The sequence below is a fragment of the Tenrec ecaudatus genome, chromosome 8 (assembly GCF_050624435.1).
Source record: "Tenrec ecaudatus isolate mTenEca1 chromosome 8, mTenEca1.hap1, whole genome shotgun sequence".
In the NCBI taxonomy this organism is placed as follows: domain Eukaryota; kingdom Metazoa; phylum Chordata; class Mammalia; order Afrosoricida; family Tenrecidae; genus Tenrec; species Tenrec ecaudatus.
In genome coordinates this window covers 77,756,426-77,774,371 of record NC_134537.1, presented here as the reverse complement: position 1 = coordinate 77,774,371, position 17,946 = coordinate 77,756,426, and the positions used below count along the sequence as shown (strand labels likewise).

Sequence of the window (17,946 nt, the reverse complement as noted above, 5' to 3'; positions counted from 1 at the left end):
AACCCTTGATAATTTATAAATTATTATTTTGTCATATCTTACACTGCCCAGCATCTCCCTTAACCCACTTTTCTGTTTCCCATCCCCCCGGGAGGAGGTTACATGTAGATCCTTATAATCAGTTCCTCCTCTTTACCTCCCTCCCCGCTCCCAGTATCGCCACTCTCACCACTGGTCCAGAGGGAAAGAATTATTCTTCCACCAGGTTAGTGTGGTAGTTACATAATCTGGTGTCAACCTGTGGAGGGGTGTAGTTTAACTTGTCAATCAGGTTACACCTTGATGACCTCATTTGGAGGTGATAAGGAGATAAATAACTTACTGGAGGAGGGACACACTCACTCTCTCTGGGAGACATTCCTGTTGACAAGACACATGGAGCTATGCTAGAGTCCTGGAGCTGAAGGAGCCACATGGAAACCCCTGCCAGTGCTGAGATGCTTTCATGGCCACTGGATCCACAAGGCTTTCCACCCACAGGCCTGTGATCTTCCTGCATCTGGCATTATTGCCTGTGGTGTGTGAGTCAGAAGAATTTCAGCTACAGGGATTAATATTGGACTTATGGACTTGATCTGGACTGGGCTGGGATGTTTTCTCAATATTCATTTGCTCGTGTATATAAAGCTCTTTCTTATACACACAAGTGTCTGTGAAGTCGTTTCTCTAGTCTACCCAGACTAACACAGTCGGCATACTACTTTTTGTTCAAGAAAAAGGTCTGGTGGATCAAATGGCTTATGTACTTGGTTGCTCACTAAAGGGTAAAAGGTTCGAGTGCATGCAGAGGTGCCTTGGAAGAAAGGCCTGGCTAGCAACTTTTGAAAAACAAGTTATTGGAAACTGTATGGGGCACAGTACTACTTGGACATCACATGAGGTGTCACCATAAGTTGAGATTGAATAGATGGCAACTGATCATATGAAAAAGTAGCTCCATCTCCCGACACAACGGCTGGAGCCAAAGTGGGTGAACAAGTAAATGTGGTGAAGAAAGCTGATGGTGCCCGGCTATCAAAAGAGATAGTGACTGGGGTCTTAAAGGCTTGAAGATAAACAAGCAGCCATCTAGCTCAGAAGCAACAAAGTCCACATGGAAGAACACACCAGCCTGTGTGATTGAGTGGTCCCAAAGGGATCAGTTACCAGGCATCAAAGAACAAAAAATCATATCATTGACTGCACACCTCCATGATAGGATCGCTGAAGACAAATGGGTGCATAAACAAATGTGGTGAAGAAAGCTGATGGTGCCCGGCTATCAAAAGAGATAGTGTCTGGGGTCTTAAAGGCTTGAAGGTGAACAAGCGGCCATCTAGCTCAGAAGCAAAAAAGCCCACATGGAAGAAGCACACCGGCCAGTGCGATCACGAGGTGCCAAGGGACCAGGTATAAGGCATCATGCAAAAAAAACGATATAAGTGTGTGTATATATATGTGTATATGTATATGTATATATATACCATATTAAATGAAGGGGGAAGTGCAGAGTGGAGACCCAAGGCCCAAGTGTCGGCCAATGGAGATCCCCTCATAGAGGGGTTTAGGAGAGGAGATGGGTTAATTAGGGTGCGAGGTAGTACCGATGAAGAACACAGCTTTCCCCCAGATCCTGGATGCTTCCTCCCCCCAACTACCATCATCCGAATTCTACCTTGCAGGACTGGATAGGGCAGAGGCTGTACACTGGTACATATGAGGGCTGGAGGTACAGGGAATCCAGGGTGGATGATACCTTCAGGACCAAGGGTGTGAGGGGCGATGCTGGGAGAGTGGAGGGTGAGTGGGTTGGAAGGGGGGAACTGATTACAAGGATCCACATGTGACCTCTTCCCTGGGAGAGGGACAGCAGAGAAGGGGGGAAGGGAGACTCCGGATAGGGCAAGATATGACAAAATAACGAGGTATAAATTACCAAGGGCACATGAGGGAGGGGGGAATGGGGAGGGAGGGGGGGAAAAAAGAGGACCTGATGCAAGGGGCTTAAGTGGAGAGCAAATGCTTTGAGAATGATTGGGGCAGGGAATGTATGGATGTGCTTTATACAATTGATGTATGTATATGTATGGATGGTGATAAGAGTTGTATGGGTCCCTAATAAAATGTAAAAAAAAAAAAAAGAAAAAGAAAAAGTAGCTCCAACACTAAAGAATCAACCCAGTACACTTAAACACCACCAAGGGATTTTCATCTACAGCTTTAAATTTTATCACGCGACACTTAACAGGGGATAGCACTTAACAGCTATCCCCTGACTTGTACAATTGGGAACAGGATCCCAATAATGCAAACGCTGACTGTACTCGTGTGGTCACTTTGCTTTTATGATTCTTCTAACAACTTTGTGAGATAAGTGGTGGAAGGGTTGTCAATATAATTTTCCAGATGAAAACAGACTTGTTCTCTGACTGAATAGTGAATCAAGCCGGAAGACGTGAGCCAAAAAGATGACAGCTATCAAGTTGGATCTGATTCATTGCAACCATATAGGATGGAGTAAAACTGCCAGAATCGCCCGTTTGGTTGTGTAAATCTTTACTAGAGCAGAAAGCTCACCTTGCTCTTGAGCAGTGACTGGTGTTTCTAACTGTTGACTTCGTGGCTAGGAGCCCAGCTGTACCCACTACATCACCGAGGCGCCCATCATGCTTACTAGTTCCCATGAACCGTGCTCAATCGCTGGATTAACTGCATGGAAAAAGGAGACCAAGACAGAATATCTTTCTACATAAACTTTACTATACCCACACACTAAGATATGAATCATGGAAAGGAGTGAACTATTGATACAGGCTAACATATGGCTGAATCCTGAAATAATTATGCTAAGTAAAAGGAGACAGATCACAAAGAAGAAAAAAACTATGATTCCGTTTGCATGCATTTCTATCAAGTGGACCTATTTTCCAGGGCTGGAAAGTAGATGAGAGGTTGCCTAAGAGGGGTGGGGGAAGGATGGCACAGTTGCACCAGGACTCCTGGGGCCACGTTTCTGTTCATCAGTTTGCTGTGGTGACGGTTTCATGGGTATATACATTGTGAAAGCAGCAAATTAATACACACTGCAGGTAGCTTATCAAACAACAGTTAACGTCAATCAGGTTTTTAAAGGTAACGGGAATGATATGGAAGGGTTTACAGGAAGAGTTTTCTTGTATTAGATAATGCTCTATCCACTCTGGCGGACCCTTCCACGTTGGGACAGCACTAACTTTTTTTTTTTTTTTTTGAGTGGTAGAGAGTGCTTAAAACTGCATGGCGTAGTGCAGCCAGTCCAGAGAGGACCACATGGCCAGCCCCACTATGAGACATGACGTCCCTCACTGACCCATGGCCCTGCAGGGGACAGCACAGGTGACTCACTGTGGGAATTGCGCCCGATCTGATCCCGCCAAACCAAGGCAAAACACTAAGGGGTGCAACAGAGCAGCAAGGTCCCCAGGGAATGCCGAAGGTGGACTTCGAGGCCAAGGCATGGGGCCCAACAGAGTGGACTGGAAAACACTCCTAAAGGTCAACAAACAGTCTTTGAACTAACTACAAGCTTTTCTTTCTTGTGTGTGTTTTTTGTCATTGGTTTATTTTTGCTGTTTTGTTGTATATTGTTGCTTAGTTTTTCTCTGTCTTGTTTTTGTTCATGTTAGTATCTTCACAGGTCTGTCTAAGTAAGATAGGCTGGATGAACAATCTGGAGGAGAAAACAATGGGACCAACAGTTCTGGGGGGCATGGAAAGAGGGGGAGGTGGGGGGAAAGGTAGTGGTGCTAACAAACCCAGGGACAAGGGAACAAGTGATCCAAATCGGTAGTGAGGAGGGTGTAGGAAGCCTGGTAGGGCGTGATCAAGAGTAATGTAACCAAGAGGAATAACTGAAACCCAAATGAAGACTGAGCATGATAGTGGGACAAGAGGAAAGTCAAAGGAAATAGAGGAAAGAGCTAGGAGGCAAAGGGCATTTATAGAGGTCTAAATAAAGACATGCACATATGTAAATATATTTATACATGAGGATGGGGAAATAAATCTATGTGCACATATTTATAGGTTTAGTATTAAGGTAACAGATGGACATTGGGCCTCCACTCAAGTACTCCCTCAATGCAAGAATACTTTGTTCTTTTTTAAAAATCGTTTTATTAGGGGCTCATACAACTCTTATCACAATCCATACACACATCAATTATGTAAAGCACTTTTGTACATTCATTCCCTCATTATTCTCAAGACATTTGCTCTCCACTTAAACCCCTCCCTGGCCCCTCCCTCATGAATCCTTGATAATTTGTAAATTATTATTTTGTCATATTACTTTGTTCTTTTAAACTGGCATTCTATGATGCTCACCTTCCCGACACGATCGCTGAAGACAAATGAGTGCATAAGCAAATGTGGCAAAGAAAGCTGATGGTGCCCGGCTATCAAAAGATATAGTGTCTGGGGTCTTAAAGGCTTGAACGTAAACAAGTGGCCATCTAGCTCAGAAGCAACAAAGCCCACATGGAATAAGCACACCAGCCTGTATGATCATGAGGTATCAAAGGTATCAGGTATTAGGGGTCATCAGAACAAAAAATCATATCATTGTGAATGAGGAGGGGAGTGTGGAGTAGAGACCCAAAGCCCATTTGTAGGCCACTGGACATCCCCTTACAGAATGGCCTCAGGGAGGAGACAAACCCGTCAGGGTGCAATGTAGCAATGATGAAACATACAACTTTCCTGTAGTTCCTAAATGCTTCCCCCCCCCACCCCCAACTATCATGATCCCAATTCTACTTTACAAATCTGGCTAGACTGGAGGATGTACAGTAGTACAGATAGGAAGTGGAAACACAGGGAATCCAGGGCAGATGATCCCTTCAGGGGAAGTGTTGTGAGTGGCGATACTAGAAGGGTGGAGGGAGGGTGGGTTGGAAAGGGGGACCTGATTACAAGGATCTACATACAACCTCCTCCCTGTGGGATGGAGAACAGAAAATGGGTGAAGGGAGACATCGGACAGTGCAATATATGACAAAATAATAATTTGCAACTTATCAAGGGTTCATGAGGGAGGGAGAGGGGGAGGGAGGGGAAAAATGAGGAGCTGATGCCAGGGGCTTGGGTGGAGAGTGGATATTTTGAGAATGATGAGGGCAATGAATGAACAAATGTGCTTTACATAGTTGATGTATGTATGGATTGTGATAAGAGGTGCATGAGCCCCTAATAAAGTGATTTAAAAAATCTGCATGGCGATGTATTTAAGATAATAAAAAAGCCCTAATTGTTGCCATCACGTCAATTCTGACACAGAGTGAGCCTGACGGACTGGGTAAGTGGCCGTCGACGTGCAGGGTTTCCACAGCTGTCATGGGTTTGACAGCAGGCTGCCGTATCTTTCTCTCGTGGATCAGTGAATGGGTTCAAACCAGTGACCTTTTAGTAAGCAGTTGATGCTCAGCCACTCTGCCATCCTGGCTTCTTTGTGTTTAAGAAGGGGCTCCATACCAGCCCAAGAAACTAAGTCATGCTCAACCTGACTGGTTTAGGCCTGAGTTGTGACCCCATCCTGGCCAATGTGACTTGAAGGTAAGTCTGCAGGTGGATCTGGAGAGGCATCTTCTCTGGTAACATCAACAGATGCATAAGCAAAAGCATCTTCTTTAGTGGTCATGCCAACGTCTTCGTCCATGTCTGCCCGTGATGCCTGGAATGCCTTAACAGGTCGACACCATGTGGGGAGCAGACATGAAGGGGCTGAAATAGCCGAGGGGACCGTGGAAAGCACCTGGATCCTCCCAACAGTGCTGAGTGACAAGACTGACTGTCACCTGGGGCCTGCTGTTCTTTCCTACTTTTAGGTGAAAACACATTAATTCCTTAAGCTACTTTTAAATACTAAGCTTTTTGGCTTAAGGTTGCCCAAAGCACCCAAAAGATAGGGTTCTCATGCCCCCTGCCATTTTCCTGCGGTAGCCACTGTAAGCTCTGCATTTTTTAAAGTTCTGTAGCAAATGCACACACATACATGTTGATGTAGTTTTCTCTTTAAGAAAATGAGCTATTGCTTTAAGATAAACAGCAAATCAAACTTGTTTTTAATAAGGTTGAAATTGTAAACTTTTAATCGGGTAGTAAGCCTTTCAAGTATAACCTTTAATCATGTAGTAAACCTTTCAAGTACTAAGAATGTGACTTTAGTAGTTCATTTCATGGCTTCTTCTTGCTCATCCCAGTAGTTCTCTGGAACTTGCACCCCACTTACTTTCTGTCAGGCACATATAAGGCTCCGGAAAGCAAAAGCAACAATTAAGACACAGTCCTTAGCCTCCGTTTAAAATGCATGATCCAAAAGTCAACAAATGAAAATGTTTCATTTATTTATCCATAGGAGGCCAAGTATTACAGATATCTGATTCCTCCTTCAAAACAACTGAGATTCCTAGTGTACTGGCTATCTAAGTCTAAGTAAAATAATTTCTGGGAAAGCTTGATCAAAATTTAGATTATTTAAAATTAAAAATTAATTCAGGAATTCATCCTACAAATATACTTTCAGATGTATATAAGGACATACATATACAAGGAATTCATTGCCGTAGAAACTGTGATGATTGGCAGGTTTGATTTATACTATGAGTACAATAGGACACATACTTCGCTTGTTAGAAAGTTTCAGTTAAACTCATTACGGTCTTAAGACTGAGATGCAAATCAGTGGCAATGAGGGTGTGAGAGGCCTTGTAGGGATTCAGCAAGGGCAATGTAACCGAGAGAAATTACTAAAACCCAAATGAAGGCTGAGCATGATAGTGGGACAAGAAGAAAGTCAAAGGAAATAGAGGAAAGAACTAGGTGACAAGGGTATTTATAGAGGTCTAAATACTGGCATGTACATGTATAAATATATTTATATAGGAGGGTGAGGAAATAGATCTACATGCATATATTTATAGGTTTAGTATTAAGACAGTAGATGGACATTGGGCCTCCACTCAAGTACTTACTCAATGCAAGAACACGTTGTTCTATTAAACTGGCATTCCATGATGCACACCTTCCTGACATGATTGCTGAAGAGAAATGTGTGCACAAGCAAATGTGGTGAAGAAAGCTGATGGTGCCCGGCTATCAAAAGATATAGCATCTGGGGTCTTAAAGGCTTGAACATAAACAAGCGGCCATCTAGCTGAGAAGCATCAAAACCCACATGGAAGAAGCACACCAGCCTGTCTGACCATGAGGTGTAGAAGGAATCAGTTATCAGACATCAAAGAACAAAATCTTATCAGTGGGTGCTTACCTTCCTGACATGATCACTGAAGATAAACATGTGAATAAGCAAATGTGGTGAAGAAAGCTGATGGTGCCCAGCTATTAAAAGATATATAGTCTGGTATCTTAAAGGCTTGAAGATAAACAAGTGGCCATCTAGCTCAGAAGCAACAAAGCCTACATGGAGAAAGCACACCAGCCTGTGTAACCACGAGTTGTTGAAGGGATCAGGTATCAAGCATCAAAGAACAAACCGATATTGTAAATGAGGGTGAGTGCTGAGTGGAGACTCAAAGCCCATTGGTAGGCAACTGGACACGCCCTTATTGAAGGGTTGTGAGGAGTTGAGCCAGTCAGGGTGCAGGGCAGACACGATGAAACATGTAACTTTCCTCTAGTTCTTAAATGCCCCCCCCCCCACCACTATCATGATTCCAATTCTACCTTACAAATCTAGCTAGACTAGAGGATGTACATTGGTACAGATAGCAACTGGAAACAGGGAATCCAGGACAGACGACTCCTTCAGGACCAGTGGTGAGAGTGGCGATGCCTGGAAGGTGGAGGGAATGTGGGGTAGAAAGGGGAAACCAATTATAAGAATCTACACATAGCTTCCTCCCTGAGGGATGGATAGCAGAGAAGAGCATGGAGAGAGATGTAGGACAGTGTAACATATGACAAAATAATATATGAATTATGAAGGGTTCATGAAGGAGAGGGGAGTGGGGAGGAAGGGGGGAAATGTGCAGTCATATTAAGGGCTAAAGCAGAAGGCAAATGTTTTGAGAATGATGATGGCAACAAATGTACATATGTGCTTGACACAATGGATAGATGTATGGATTGTCCAAAAAATTTGTAGGAGCCCTCAATAAAATGATTAAAAATAAAAAAGACTGAGACACGCATACAGCACTCTCTGAAGACTGGACCAAACCGAAGTTCTAACTCAAAGAGACCCTATTGGACAGAGCAGAACTCCCCCTGTGGCTTTCTGAGACTGTAATGCTTTCTGACAACATTTAATATTTATCTTAATACCACTAGCACTTCCCCCCTGCAGATACTTGGTGACTGATGAAACCATCCTAAAAAAATAAGTGTGAAGACAGCATTACCCTTTTAGAACACACTTTCATTTTGAAGGCAAGTGTCTGATGATTGTTTTGCTACGGATACCGTGAGACATGATACCCGGGCAATTCAACTTTCCAGAAAAATGCCATACGTACTTTTGTGAAAGGTAAGTTAAAAAATAACAAAAACTGAAAACAACACAAGGTTAGTAGAGCAGTTAACTGAGACGTGCCAGATGGGCACTCTTTAATTCCATCACCAGTAGATCCAGCTCCAAAGGGCCTAGTTCTTGGAAATCAAGGAGAAAAATCTCTAGTACAGTTTTCAAGGCAACTTGCTATTTATTTCATTGCCTTCTCAATTCCTTGTGTTATTTGAGTTCAAGGCTATGTTCTCTGAATTCTAATTTCATTAAAAAAATCATTTTATTGGGGGCTTGTACAACTCATCACAATCTTTAATTTCATTTTAAACACACACACACACACACACACACACACACACCCCCCTAAAAGTGCTAACTGACAGCAAAAGGAGTCTGGTTGGGGCATGGAGGCAGGACCGGATGGTATTACTGGGGTGATACTCCACTACCAGCAAACCAATTCTGACTCACAGTGACTGCACGGTTGCCGAGACTGTAAATTTTACAAGAACAGACAGCCTCGTGTTTCTCCCTTTGAGAGAGGTAGTGGGTTCAAGCTACCAAGCACGAAGTGAGTAGCCCAATCCCTTATCCACAGTGCCACGAGGGATCCTCAATGGGGTGATAGTGACAGATTATCGGTTTCATTAATGAGGACCTCAGAGATAACCAGCTTCATCTATTTTCTCTTAAGTTATTCTAGCTTGAAATTGTTAAAAGGTAACCTCACCAAGCTATAATAATTACTCTAGTTATTCAGATGTTAAATGAATACTTAACATATGTTCATTTCACTTATACCTTATTTTAATGAAGAAACTCCTGGTGGCACAATGATCAAGCACTTGGCTGATCACCCGGAAGGTTGACAATTTGGTCCCACCTACCTACTTAGCGTGTTCACACATTGGACTGCCAACTCCACAGTCAACACTTTAAATTTTCCAACTGCTCCACAGGAGAAAGATGAGGCTTTCTGTTCCTATAAAAGTAGACAGCCTCACTAACCCACTCAAGGGGAAGGTATTGTTTACAGCTCCACAGGAGAAGGAGAGAGAGACCAGGCTTCAATTTGATGCACCAAGACGTGAAGATAACATACCGGCATGTACTGGGGAACCAATAGAGAGGTTTGCGGGGCCACCCCAATCCCAACTATGTGGACAACCCATCCCTCACACCCCCTTCAGAAAAATGCAATTCAGAGGACAGCACTAGGGCTACAGCTTGGAGAAAGGGGCATGTCGAAATAGAGCACATGGGAGAAACGAAAAGAGATGGAGAGGGAGGAGGAGAGGACATCCTGGTCCATCAAGCCCCAAGGACAGTGTTCCTGCTCAGAGCAGACAACTCAGGGGGAGGGCCATAGGGCCTGCTCCACCATGGGACACCGCATCCCTCACTGAACTGTGGCGTGCTGGGGGACAGCACTGGAGACCCAGTGCGGGAAGAGTGCACGGTCTGGCCCCATCACGCTGGGCGAGGCACTGACGGCATGCAGCAGAGCAACAAGGGGAGCAGAGTGATGAACCCCCAGGGAATACCAAAAATAGACTTTGGAGACAGATTGTGGCACCCCATCACTCGACTGGAAAACACTTGTAAAGGCCAACAAACAGATCTTGAACTATTTATAGGCTTCTCCATTTTTGTCAGTGGCTTTCTTTTTGTTATTGTTATTTTATAATTGTTTTTTTGGTTTTGACTTCCTTTGTTGTTTTATTTGGCTTTGACTGGTTTTTGCACTTATTAATGTATCTGCATGACTATTTAGATAAGATAGGCGGGATAAATAATTCGGAGATGAAAGGAACGGGACCAATGGTTCCAAGGGGATACAGGAGAAGGGGAGGTGGGAGAAAGGAAAGTGCATACCGACCCAGGAACAAGGGAACAACAAGTGAACTAAAATCAATGGAAGGCAGGCTGTAGGATGCCTAGTGGGGCTTAATCAAGGGCAATGTTTAACAGTGAGGAGTTATAAACTCGAATGAAGGCCGAACATGATGGTGGGACAAAATAAAACAAGAGGAAAGAACCAGGAGGCAAAGGTCATTTATACAGGCATCTATCTATCTATCTAAAATGAGAGCGAATAGAACTATGTACTCATATCTATATGTTAAGAATTAAGGTTAAAGATGAGCAATAGGCCTCGACTCAAGTACTCCCTCAACACAAGAACACTGTTCTAACAATGCAGCATTCTATGATGCGCACCTTCCCGAGAGGATTGCTGAAGACAAAATGGATACATAAGCAAATGTGGTGAAGAAAGCTGATGGTGCCTGGTTATCAAGAGATATAGCGTCTGGGGTCTTAAAGGTTGGAAGATAAACAAGTGGCCATCTAGCTGAAAAGCAACAAAGCCCACATGGAAGAAGCATACCAGCCTGTGTGACCACGAGCTGTCGATGGGATTAGGTATCAAACATCTAAGATCCAGAAAAAAACCATACCCAAGGTGAATGGTTGGGGGGAGGGTACATGGAGAGGAGACTCAATGCCCATCTCTAGACAATTGGACATCCCCTCACAGAGGGGTCACAAGGAATAGAAGAGCCAGTCAGGGTGCAGTATAGTACCGATGAAACACAACTTTTTTCTCTAGTTCTTTGGTGCTTCCTTCACCCCACTATGATGACTTCATTTCTACCTTACAAATTGGATTAGACAAGAGCATGCACACTACTACAAATAAGAGCCTTCAAGATAGGGAATCCAGGATATATAAACCCCTCAGGGCCAACAATGAGAATAGAGATGCCAGGGGGATAAGGGCAGGGTAGGGGGAGAATGGGGGAATTATGTATAACCTCCTCCCACGGGGACGAATAATGGAAAAGTGAGTGAGGGGCTAGGGAGGACGATATAAAATATGGAAATAATAATCTATAACTTATTAAGGGCTCATAAGGGAGGGTGGGTGGGGGAATGAGGGGGTAGAAATGGGGAGCTGTTATTAGGGGTTCAAGTGGGAAGAGAATGCTCTGAAAATGACAGTGGCAAAAAAAAGAAAATGATGATGGTGGCATATGTGCAAAGGTCCTTGACACACTGGATGAATGTATGGATTGTGGTAAGAGATATAAAAGCCCCCAATAAAAGTATTTAAAAAAGAAGAACAGCCTCAGAAACCCATGGGCTCAGTTGTCTGTCCTCTAGGGTCACTATGAGTCAGGGTCCACTCTGTGGTTTTGAGTATTTTTTAAATCAGTGTTACTCTTAGGAGTAATAATAAAAGTGGCTAAAAAACCCACTGCCACTGAGTCAATGCCAACTCAGCTTTCTCCTGTAAAGAGTTACAGTTTCAGAAACCCACAGGGCCATTCTACCCTGGCCTGGACGGTTGCTGTATGTTGGGATTGATTCGGTGGTAGTGAGTTTTGAGTTTGAGTCCAGGCCGGGAGAAAGCTGCCCTGTGGTATAGTGGGCCGGGCACACGCTACAACAGAAAGGCCAATGCTTGGAAGCCACCAGGTGCTCTTTGGGAGAACGATGAGGCCACCTGCTTCCGTGAAGACCCTAAAGTCTTGGAAACTCTAAGGGGAAGTTGTCCTCTGTCCTTTAGGGTCACTATGAGTCAAAAACGACTACATGGCTTGGCAGTGATTTTATTGTTGTAGAACAGAGTAACATCGTCCCCAAAGGTTTCCAAAGTTGCAATGTTTATGGAAGCAGGTTGCACAGTGGCCGCCAGGCTCAAGCTGACCTTTAGGTTTGCAGCTGAGTGCTCTAACCACTGCACCACTAGGGCTCTTACAGCAACAACATTAGTGAGAGATCATGGCAGATGTTATGATTGGTTTAAAGGACCATCTAAACAACATGTTTATGAAACATGGATAGAGGTATGAATTTGAAAACAACAAAAACTGCCTTTTCCATGGGTGTGTCGAGGGAGCAATCCCACTACCACACAGAAATAATTGTCAAATATACAGACAAGGATCATTTGATTGCAATCAGTTCTTTATGATTTGCAGAGGTGTAACGTAGCTCCAAGTCAGCACTGAGACCCTGACAACCTTGAAGGATGAAAAAGTACAGTTTTCCACAGAAGCACAAATATTTCCCTTCAAAACACAGATGTCTCTTTAAAGGAAATCATGGAAGAGAAGGGAATTAAGTGGAGTTTACTGACTGCCTTTGGCTTAAGTTGCCTCCAAAATAAACAAGAATAAATTCTGGTGGAGTTCAGAAGAGCTCCCCGTTCTCTCTGGTAATGATGACATAAAACAATCATTATATACATACACACACATATGCACATATACAGCCATACTTCATAGATCTGTGGGTTAGGTTCCAGGCCATCACAATACAGTAAATTGCAACACAGTGAGTCTCACAACTTGTTCTTGGTTCCCCAGTGTATACAAAAGCTAAGTGTTGGACATTATATTGCAGTCAAATAAGTATGCAATAGCATTGTGAAAATGGAATTACTGTGAGAATTGACAAAATATGACATGGAAAAGGGGAGGTGCTATCAGGGGCTCAAGTGGGAAGAGAATGCTTTGAAAATGACAATGGCAGTATATGTGCAAATGTGCTTGACACACTGGATGAATGTAAGGATTGTGATAAGAGATGTAAGAGCCCCCCAATAAAATGGTTAATGAGAAAAATGTGACATGGAATGAGCACGTGCTGTCAGAAAAATGGCAATAACAGACTTGCTCGGCATAGTGTGCCATCCAACCTTAAATGTGTAAATAAAGCACTATCTGAGAGGTGCGATACAATGAGGTCTGTCTGCATGTGTGCATATTTATATAGATAGGCAAAGAAGCAACTGGTACTGGCACACATCTTTGTCATTTACCTTTCATTTGAGCCCTACATTATAAAAGACAGGACCAAGCAAGAAGCAAGGCACTCAGATGGCTACGGACCGCTCTGTTGAAGGGGAAAGACATTAGCTGTGCTTTACAATAACTTTGCCTTTATTTGCATTTGTATTAAAAAATATTGTAATGGTTTATTAGGTTTTGGCTCAGAGGCTATAAATCTATTTATGTAGAAGCCAGTCAAGGCAAACTATGTTGTTTGCAAAACTAAATAGAGCATAATCCTTCCAATAGTTCTGGCTTCATTGACTTCAAGCTATTTAACTTTGAACCAAAAAGTAAAACTCCACATAGGGGTTGATGATTCATTTACTCAAGCATTGGGTGTCAGATCATGTTAGTCAATCAATTAGTTAAATTGCTTTTTCTTTCTTGTAGTACTTATCTTTAAAATCCTTCCTTGGTTCCATTTCCACAGGTGCTTAGGAGCTTCGTACAGAACAGAAGCACAACTTTCTCTTTCTGTGATGCTCACAGCAAATGACTTCACATTTGAGGTAACTATCATTCCCGAGTTAGGTTTCTCATTTAGTCTGAGACTGCTCCAGAAAATGATGGTGTCAGGTTGGAATAGGAGCCTGCCAGCCAATTCCTGGACTTTTTCATAGCTTCACTGAACCTCTGATTTTCGTGAGTGATGGAGAGGACATGTCCCACAAGGATATGATGAGGATCAAATAGAATAAACAAATCTCTTCAGTGTGCAGTATGAGCTCTGAGTAGGCTGAGAACATTTCAGCAGTCCAAAAAGAAACTTATGCTCGCTCCCTGCTCCCTCGGCCCCCACTCATCTACTCTATCTCTGAGAATTGACCTATTCCGGATAGTTGACACGAATGGAATCATATGCTAAGTGGCCCTTCTGACTTCAGTTAGCATAATGTTCTCAAAGCTAATCACTACTTTTTTCTTTTTTAATACTCAATGATAGTCCAATGCATCGACATACCACATTTTATTTATCCCCTTTGGTTAATGGCCTTTGAAGACACTCACTTTTATGGACTAGGGGAAAGAACTAGGAGGCAAAGGACATTCATAAAGGTCTGAATACAGGCATGTACATATGTAAATATATTTATATGTAATGACAGGGATATAGGTCTATGTATATATATTTATATGCTAAGTATTAAGGTAGTAGACAGACATTGGGCTTCTACTCAAGTACTGCCCTTAAGCAAGAACACTTTGTTCTGACAACCTGGTACTCTGTGATGCTCACCTACCTGACAGGATCGCTGAAGACAAAATGGATGCATGAGCAAATGTGATGAAAGCTGATGGTGAAAGATATAGTGTCTGGGGTCTTAAAGGCGTGAAGATAAGCAAGCGGCCATCTAGCTGAGAAGCAACAAAGCCCACATAGAAGAAACACACTGGCCTGTGTGATCACAAGGTGTTGACATCAGGTATCAGATATCAGAAGACTCAAAACAAACAATCATATTGATATGAACAAGGGGTGGCGGAGTGCAGACCCAAAGCCCATAGGTCGACAATTGAACATCCCCTGACAAAAGGGTCAGCACAAGGAAGGGATGAGCCAGCCAGGGTGCAGTATAGCACTGACGAAACATATAACTTTCCTCTAGTTCTTTAATGCTTCTTCCCCACCCCAACCCCGCCATGATCATGACCCTAGTTCGACCTTACAAGTCCGATTAGACCAGACCTTGTACATTGGTATGGATAAGAGCTACCAACACGTGGAATCCAGGACAGATAGATCCCACAGGAACAATAAAGGGAGTAGTGATACCACGAGGTTAGGGGGAAGGTGGGGAAGGAAGGGGGAACCGATCACAATGGTGGACATTTACCCCTCTACCCAGGGTGACGAACATTAGAAACGTGGGTGAAGGGAGACAGCTGATGGTGGAAGATATGAAAATAATAACAACACAATGGATACATGAGCTGTAGAGCCCCCAAGAAAGTGATTTATTAAAATTAAAGAGTACTTTTAGCAGCTATGACTAATACTGTAATGGACACTTCACATATAAACCTTTAGATCAGAGGCTCTCAACCTTCCTAATGCCCTGACCCTTTAATACAGCTCCTCATGGTGTGGGGACCCCCAACCATAACATTATTTTCGTTGCTATTTCATAATTGAAATTTTGCTACTGCTTTGAATGGCCTGTGAAAGGGCCATTCGACCCCCAAAGGGACCGTGACCCACAGATTGAGAACTGCTGCTTTAGATGAATGCATGTTTCATTCTCCTGGGTATACAAGGGGTTACCGAAAGAAAACTGGATTTTTTTCCCCTGAAGCTAGGTATTAAACTTTTTTTTATAAAACAAACTTGTGACCTTCAATGTACTCTCCACTATACTTAATACATTTGTCAAATCTGTGATTTCTTAGAAACATTTAAAAAACTCATCTGTCTGGGTGACTGACAGCACTTCCCTTGTTTTTTCTTCACCTCTTCTACATCATCAAATTGTTGTCCTTTCATGTCCCTTTGTATTTATGGAAACAAGAAGAAGTTGCACAGAGCAAGGTCAGGTGAGCAAGGTGTGTGGGGTAAGAAAGGCATGCTGTTTTTTGCCTTAAACTGGTGCACTGAGATGACTACATGAGCAGATACTTTGTGGTTGTGGTAATACCAGTCCCCCATTTGCCACAAATCAGGCCTTTTTTGGTCACACACGGTGACACAATTTTTTCAGAACCCCTAAATAGAAAGCGTGATTCACAGTCTGATCTGGTGGCATGAAATGCAAATGCACCATGAGTCCACATGTTCACTGGTTTGGGAAGCTGATGGATGTCCAGACGGAGATTTGTCATCAATCGACATTTCACCTTTTTTGAAATGAGAAAGCCACTTGTACAGCTGATTTTATCCCATAGCACTGACCTTGTAAGCTGTGTTCAACATCACAACAGTTTCTGAGTCATTTTTCCCGAACAGGAAACAAAACTTCACAGTGGCACACTGTTCAATTAAATCAACCATCACAAAAAATGAGGTTTGAGTGAAACTACTTTTACAAAATAATTCACTGTGACCAGGGACAGAACCTTCCCAGGCTATGCCACTGAGTGTACCACTGCAGAGCGAGTTGCCTAATGCTCACCTGGGGGAGAAATGTGTCCTATGAAAGCGCTGCTCTTCCCAGCACAATTCTTGTTTTTTGGGGGGGTACCTCCACGTATGTATATCTAGGGGTAGAATTGGTTGCACAATAACTCCTGTTTTTAATTTTGAGCAATTGCCCAGTGGTATCATTTTACTATAAAGATATTATACACATCCACAAACTGTTTTAATATTCAGATTGACAAAAAGAAGGCATGCGGGGATATGGCATGTCATGCGCTCTGCCCCCATTAGAGAATATAACGTCAGACAATTTAAAGGGAAATGATTAGATTTTTAAAGTAGAACACAGAATTTGAATTGTAGTTGATTTAATAACATTATTTTACTTTATATCATGGCTGTGTACTAGAAAACAAAACACCTCACTGTCACCGAGTCAATTCCCACTCATAGTGACCCTACAGGACAGAGTAAACTTCCCCTGTGGGTTTCTGAGACTTTAAATCTTTATAGGAGCAGAAAGCCTTATCTTTCTTCCTAGGAGCTGTTGGTGGTTTCACATGGCTGACTTTGTGATTAGGAGCCCAATTTTAATTTATTTTATAAATCATTTTATTAGGGGCTTATACAGCTCTTATCACAATCCATACATACATCAATTGTATAAAGCACATTTGTACATCCATTGCCCTCATCCTTCTCAAGACATGTGCTATCTACTTAAGCCCCTGGAATCAGCTCATTTCCCCCCTTCCTCCCTGCTTCCCCCTCCCTTATGAACCCTTGATAATTTACAAATTATTATCTTGTCATATCTTGCACTGTCTGACGTCTCCCTTCACCCACTTTTCTGTTGGCTGTCCCCCAGGGAGGAGGTTATATGTAGATCCTTGTAATCAGTTCCCCCTTTCCAACCCACCCTCCTGGTATCACCACTTGGACCACTGGTCCTAAAGGGATCATCTTTCCTGGATTCCCTGTGTTTCCAGTTCCTATCTGTACCAGTGTACATCCTCTGGTCTAGCCAGATTTGTAAGGTAGAATTGAGATCATGATCGTGGGTAGGAAGCATTTGAGGAATTAGAGGAAAGTTATATGTTTGAACGTTGCTATACTGCACCCTGACTGGCTCTTCTCCCCATGACCCTTCCATAAGGGGATGTACAGTTTCCTATAGATGGGCTTTGGGTCTCCATCCCACACTCCCCCTCATTCACAATGATGATTTTTTGTTCTGATGATGCCTGCTACCTGATCCCTTAGACACTTCGTGATCGCACAGACTGGTGTGCTTCCTTTATGTGGGCTTTGTTGCTTCTGAACTAGATGGCCGCTTGTTTACCTTCAAGCCTTTAAGACGCCAGGCACTATATCTTTTGATAGCCAGGCACTATCAGCTTTCTTCAGCACGTTTGCTTATGCACCCACTTTGTCTTCTGCGATTGTGTCAGGAAGGTGAATATCATGGAATTCCAGTTTAATAGAACCAAGTATTCTTGCATTGAGGGAGTACTAGAGTGGAGGCTCAATGTAGGAGCCCAATTTGTAAT

At 43.0% G+C, this 17,946-nt stretch overlaps 1 protein-coding gene across 3 annotated transcripts in view; it reads right to left on the bottom strand.

The window, feature by feature from the left end:
- The window catches only part of MCPH1 (microcephalin 1), a 348,942-nt gene that overhangs the window by 38,050 nt on the left and 292,946 nt on the right, over positions 1–17,946 (bottom strand). The gene's annotated exons all lie outside the window — the stretch shown is intronic.